This window comes from Lactuca serriola, chromosome 1, assembly GCF_051521515.1.
Source record: "Lactuca serriola cultivar US96UC23 chromosome 1, Lser_US96UC23_V15, whole genome shotgun sequence".
Classification (NCBI taxonomy): domain Eukaryota; kingdom Viridiplantae; phylum Streptophyta; class Magnoliopsida; order Asterales; family Asteraceae; genus Lactuca; species Lactuca serriola.
In genome coordinates, this window is record NC_136408.1 from 221,394,511 (window position 1) to 221,402,053 (window position 7,543).

Here is a 7,543-nt window from a genome sequence, read left to right on the forward strand (position 1 = left end):
TAGCTTGCCCACCATGACTGGGAGTGCTCGATCGGCTGAACCTCCGCCGCGGACATCGTAGAAGTCTCGACACATGCCGTAGGGAGGACATATCCCTTGTTGCTGGCTCCAATGGTGGAGGTGACTTCCCCAAACAGGAGTCGGTCCCTGGAAGTTCCTCCTAATAGCGGGAGGTTGAGCGGCTGGAGGGTTGACTACTTCTGGTTCTGACTCCGTCCCAGAGTCATCCTGTAACAGCCCAAAATCCAGGTAAGGTTTATGGCCCTTCTATTTTGAAAGTTGGCAAGTTTAGTCCCTTGAGTTGTATGTTGAATTGGCGAGTACGCTGGGCGTACTGGGGTGTACGCCGCGCGTACTCACGCGCTTAATTTGGACGCGGACTTGACCGAGTACGCTGGGCGTACTCAGGGGTACGCTGGGCGTAGTGAGCACAGATGCAAACCCTAATTTCTGGCTTGTGCACTATAAAAGGAACATGTGGCCCTTTTCCCTAGCCACCATATTCCTTGAGTGAGTCCCTTGAGAGCTGAGATCCGTGCCTTAGCCTGTGTGTGTATGTTTTGAGCTTGGAGCTAACTTTTCAAGGTGAAGAAGGGAGAGAGGAGCCATTGTTGGTGCTAGAAGTGGAAGAACAAGTGTAGATTTGTGCTCTACAGTGGTTGGAAATCTCTTTTGAGGTAAAAAGCTCAGAGCTTTCCTTGTTCTTCTTAAGTTTTGCTTTTTGGGACCATTTTAGGGTTTTTGGGTCCAAAGTTTGAGACTTTGTGTGCAAATAGTCTCCATGAGCATGGATCTGGCCTCTTCTAGTGTGTTTGATGTTAAGGATTCATAAAAATCCAGTCTTGGTCGTGGAGCTAGTGTCATGCATGAGTTATAGTCCCATTATGGAAAGAGAAATGGTGTTTTAAGCACAAAGTGGCCTCTACAGCCATGCAAAGGCATAAAGGTCTCGACTTTATGGGTTAAGTCGTATAAAAGGAGTCGGATTTGGAGTTTGGACGAAATTCTTAACAGATTAAGGTCTGAATGAATGGGATAAGGGAACTGGGTGTTACGCTGGGCGTAATCCCAGTACGCGCGGCGTAGAGTGTCGCATACCCCGATTTTGTGGAAGCTCCGGGTATGCCCAGCATACATGTTGGTACGCGCAGCGTAACCCGGAGAGGGTTGACTTTTGTTGAGTGTATTTGAGCCAAGCAAGGGGGTAAAATGGTCTTTTACCCTTCCTAAGAGTGTTTAGAGAGTTTGGTCTAGCCTTGGGAAATTATGTTGATGACGAGTGTATATTTCATATGATTAGGCGGAGGCTAGGTCCTATTCACCGAGTTCGAGGTTTTCCGAGTTACCGAGTTACGCGATGCGAGTCTTCTCACTATACGTTACCTTAAGTGGTATTCTGAGTTGACCGGAGGGTCTTATGTGATATGTATGAGATTATGTGTTATATTAGAGATTACATGCTATGTGTTATTTGTATGTTGTATGATTATATAGACCGGACCGGAGGGTCCAACGATTTAGATCGGGCAAGAGGGCCCAATGAGCTATGACCGGTCCGGAGGGTCTGACGAGCTACGGGACTGGAGGGTCCCGCTGAGACATCTTGACCGGAGGGTCGGGTTTAGCCTCGAGTGGCGTATTTGTGGTATGTGGTATTTTGGGGAACTCACTAAGCATTTATGCTTACAGTTGTTGTGTTTGATGTATCAGGTACCAGCGAGGACCGTGGGAAGGCGACGACTTGACTCGTATACACCCACTCCGATGGAGTTCACATTAGAGAGATCTTGGGATTTGTTTTGAAAACACTGTTGTTATGGATTTGAGATTATGATATAATATACATTTTGTGGTTTAAAAATGAAAAATTAAATTGGAAATTTTACGTTGTTACACATCCACTCCCTCCAACTCGATAGGTTCTTCATCCTCTTCGGGATCTTCTTCGATCCATCCCCCGTTACCTTGGTTGGGGTAGTAGGGGTCGCCGGGGTGATGAAATCCAGCCATTGAGTCTATACGTGAATAGGGTTATAGGAATTGAATAAAATTATGAAACATGTAAAACTAAACATGTCGATTAGACTATTGCATGCACCAAATACTCCTATAGTATTTTAAATATGTATGTTTGATACTAGCGTTTATTTTGGAAAGTTTTGACTTGTTGCTCACTACGACCATTCCTCGACGCACGTTAGTCCAGTCTCGGACAAATATAGTTGATCAGGCTATATTCGTCCCAAATCCGATTACATATGTTGAGGCCTAATCGTAGTGTCCAACTTGTCTTAATACTTCTTGTATAGTTCTAACCATGAAAATATATTGTTGTAAGCATGTATTTGTATTTTTTTTACGACCCAAAATAATCTAAATTAAATGAAACGAGGTTTTAGGTGTAAAAATGTTTTGTTAGAGAGTTTTAATCCCTTATGCATTTATAGTTTGTATATCTTATGTGGTTCGATATACTTAGTTCACTATAAACAATGCTCTGATACGAATCTGTCACACCCCCAAACCAGAACGGCGGAATCGTTCGAGGGCGGATGACTTCATGTAGTATCGAAACAATTGAATACATAGTAAAGAAAGCAATACAACCATCACATATATAATTTAAAAGTTTACATTGTTTAAAGGTACTTGTTTCAAAAGAAAATTACAATATGATGTTTAAAATGAAATTAAACTAACGCCACAACGTCCCTTCTTCAAAAGTTCCAGTTTACCTGTATTACTGAATCCTTGAGAAATACAAGTGGTTTTGAAAGAGTAGGTCAGCATTTAAGCTGGTGAGTTCATAAGTATTTAGTGACAATGTTTATATGAAAAAGAATGAAAATGGTTTGTTCATGTTAAATGTTCCAAGAAAATCCCATATTTTCTACTATAGTAGATGGTAGTTTGATTGTTCCAAAACTGTAATTGCAATAGTGCTATTCATGCCTAAAACAGTAGTTTTATGTGTAAATCGTTAAGGCATTTGAAAAACCCCGTAAATCAATGTGTTTTTAATACTCCATGTGAGTCTTATAACCATACTATTTGACCAGGATGCCTATATCAACGTTCTTCAAGCGTTGGAAAGTTATGACGTTTGTCACCCCAGGCCTGCCGGCCTAGTTGTAGCTAACAACTTAGGTGCGGGATTGTCAATCCCGTATAGATCTATACAAAAGTATCACGCTCCCCCTACAAGGAATTATAGTATATAATACAGGACTTAAAATGCATACTCGAAAGTACGTGAAATGTCTCACAAAACTTAGTATAAAACAGATTTACGTATGAAAAATGTCCATTTATTCTTGTGTAAGAAAATATCTCTTTGATATAGTGTTTCTAGTGTGTAAATGTTCCTGATTTTCTCGTAAGCTATACCTATTATAGTTTTTCAAAGTGTGTGTTTCGTTTGTATAGTAAACCCTAGTGTAATGCTCACTCATTATGTAAAGTATGACACGTAAAGTGACTTGACTGATCACATATACCTAATGTAAAAATGGAGCATTTGATTTGTATATATATATATATATATATATATATATATATATATATATATATATATATATAAACACGTTTTATTTCCACAAGACAAGGTGTTATTGAAAATATATATTTCATACGAGAATACTCATGTAGTAGTTTATGAATCACATATGATTACTTAGATAAAAAGTTTATATAGTGAATCGTTAAGTTATACACGATAGTAACCGCGTGTTTTACTTGCATTCCCCCCTTAATATTGTATAAAAAGCATTTATCAAACATTTAAAAGTGTAGTTTATATGGGTATGAACTCACTTGAAAGATCGAAGAAGGCGAGATGAAAACCGAGCAGAACTTTGACTCGAGAAAGCGGATTTTCTTGGGATTCTCGGGAATCTCGGGAGCACAAACGACCTTCGGGGATTGAGTATGGAAACCGGGGCTTCGGGATATCACGTGCACGGAAAACGAGGCAAAAACGCAAGAAAGATGAGAGGAAATGAGCATTTTCCCCGGAACCCTCGCATTCCTTTTATAGGGGTTGGGAACCGCCTCGGTACGCTGGGCGTACGCGTGCGTCATGTGTGGCCGCATCCTCGACTGCCTCGGAGCTCGGATGGGATGGGGCATAGCCTTACATAGAGGGCGGCGTGGACGATCCGAGGCCTAGTCCTCGAGTACGCTGGGCGTAACTCGGATTGGCCCGGTGACTCCCCCTTCGGATAATACCGAAATTTGATTTAAATTTATATTTTTATTATTTAGTAAACTTCAAAAATTCATATCTTCTTCATACGAACTCCATTTTCGACAATCTTTATATCCACGCGTAGGTGAGACTACGATCTACAACTTTCGTTTAGACTCCATCGGCAAATTTTGAAATTATTTTTATTATTTATTTATTAAAAGGTCGGGGTAAGAAAAGTTCGTTAGAAATCCATAACTTCTTTATCCGATGTCTGTTTTTGCCAGACTTTTTACCGTTGAAAAACCATTGTCGAGACCTTCGATTCTCATTTAGGTCATTCCGGCCAAAAGTCGCACGATCTCTATTTCGAGTTTTTAGCTGTCTGTCGCTATACCGAACTTGGAAAAATCAGAACTTCCTCATACGAAGTCAGATTTGGACGTTCTTTTTATGTACAATCACGGTTTAATGATATCTAACATAGTAGGTAACCAAATAGAGACTTTTTTGCATTTTTATTTTTCAAAGTTAATTTCATTATTTTCAAAAGTGGTTACAATACTTGGCTTTTTAAGTCATTACATAGAATCGAAATATCGGGATGTCACAGTAAGTGAGCAAAGCTTTGGTGGGTCAAGACTCGAGTACGCTGAGCGTACATATACGTACGTGGGACGTACTCATGTTTTCTCTAAACCCTAATTCCTTTAGGTGTGACCACTATTTAAGCAACATAAACCCTCTTGGACCTTCTTATGACCAACCTCCATTCCCTCTCAACCTTAGATCAAAACCCTAGCTTGTGTATGAGAGATTTGAAGCTTGGAAAGTGATTCTTGAGTAAAAGCACTCACTTTAACCATTTAATCAAACCTCCTTGCCCAAATTTGAGAAGCTCAATTGGAGCCACTTAAGGAAGAAAATAAGCCGGGTGAATGCTCACAAGGAATGGAGAAACAACTCAAGTACAAGGAAGACGAAACTTTACGTTTCATGGACCGAATCTAGATACCAAAATTCGGCAACATCAAGAATTTAGTATTGGACAAAGCTCACATGACAAAATATTTATTTCACCCAGTTTAGATCCAGCATCTTCATCTTATTTCAGACCTTGTGTAGGTATAAAGTCTCAAACGTGCTCTTTGTTTCTCTAAATCTTGTTTTAGGGCCTTTATGAGCTTTAGTAGTCCCAATCTTCTTGTCCTTGGAGTTTGGGTGTACTCTGGAGCCTTTGAGTGTCTATTTTGGCTTCTAGACCATGGTATCGGTTGAAAAGTAGTATTGCATGAATCATTTTGGTGTTTATGCCTTTGGTGTTATCATTAAGAACTTTGGAGTTGAGGTCTTGAATTATTGAGGTATCTTAATGGGTAAAGTTGGAAACTTTATCCATCAATACCTTGTAGAGTGTAGTGACAAAGAACATGGTTTGGCATGCGGAATTAAAGCTTGCACAATTGAACATGGTGATTTGGGTGTTTAAGAGATATATTGAATGTATATGGTGTTACAAAAGAGATCTTGATCTAGACTACATAATTAACACACACTTACACACTCACTTCTACATCTCTCAAGCACACCTCTACAAGTGGACAAACCCACATTATATAGAGGTATTTACATGTCTCTCTCTCACTCTCACTAACAAATGGGTCTAAAGGCTAAAGCACCACATGCAAGTGGGTTTTATAAAAGTCAAACATTTACAAAGTCATGAATGAAGAACTTTGCACCCCAACATTCTCCCCCTCAAAGTTAGGAATGAATGACCCACTTCAAATCTTCCAAAATCAAGCACTACGCGGTTCGAGCCTCAAAGGTGACACATGTCGAAACGAACTTCAATCTTCAAAGCTTCCATGACTCTTCAATTTGGGCTCTAGGATGTGAGACCTTACAAACCGAGCAGCAACGAATGATTAAGAGTATTCCAAACTCCAAATAATCACCCAAAAGTTGCACATAAAAACACACCCCAAAAATCTTCAATAAAACCAAACCCATTTTGAATACATCACTTCCGAACATCCAATTGCATCATCTCGTTGGCTTCAAAACTTCAAGATCACTTCGGTCTTCAAATCCGCGTAATATGAAAAATTCAAGTTCGAATTTCCATATAAAACTTCTCCCCCTTTTTATAATCGAAATTTGATTATAAAAATCCAAAGGAAAAAGAACGTGCTCTATTCGGAATTTTTCGTGTCAAAACTCCCCCTTAACATGTGGCATAAACTTTGTGCTTCAATCCGGAAAACCCAAAAAAATATTCAAATTTTATTGTCGTTCACGGATCGCCTTTGACAAAATTTCTCAAAAATGGGTAGAAATTGCAATTTCAAAATTCTGCAGTGACCCGTTGCGCCCAAAACAACCAAATATGCAAAACTCTCCCCCTTTTCCAAAGCTGGGTAGAAAGCGTCAATTTGCACAAACTGCAGGGGCCTGAAATGCACAATCTTCAATTTTCAGCAAAAAATAGTCCTTTTTCGAATTTGAGTGCAAACTGCCAAAAATTCGAAGTCTCAGGGACCATCTTCGTAAATTCTCTTTTTGCTCAAACATACAAAGACTAATTCCAAACATACGAAGCCTCAAACAATTTTCGAAGTTGGGTGAAAAGTGTCAAACATACGAAACTTGCTTTAATTTTTGAAGTGTCAAAAATTCAAAGGTTCAGGGGCCAGATTCGAAACTTTTCATTTTCTTTCAATTCATATGAAGCTTTATTTGTCAAAACTTACGAAGCATACGCAGAGTCTATTATGAACAGTAATGAACAGTAATACCCTTCGTATGTTTAACTCAGTTCCAGTTCTTCCCAAATCATTGACAAAAAAAACCAAGGCTTCGTTTTTATCGACCAACAGGGCTTCGTTTTTAAGCATCAATTTTACATCACCAACCATACTTGAACCCTTCGTAAATCAATGATCAAAATCCTTCGTTTTTCATGAAATTGAACACCTGACTCACGATCGATTCCAAATTAACGAACACAAACTCCAATATTTTGAAATCAATAATCAAAACTCTTATCTATTCGTTCCCAATCAAGTAGTGATCAACATACAATATCCAGTCTTCGATTTTAACAAGTCTCCATCTCTTACAATTCTTAGATCCTTACAGTTGATCCCAAACCCAAAGCAAGTACCGTTCATATTATTCGTTCAAGAACCCAAATATCTATCTTTCGAAATCTAGTCTTCTCAGTCGATCAAAAATCACATTGACATCACGAATCAATATCATCTCAAACCCGATTATCAACATCCAAAATCAAGAACTTCGTTTCCTCAAAATCAATCTCATAAATGCGAACTATCATCCATTGATGCGAAAGTC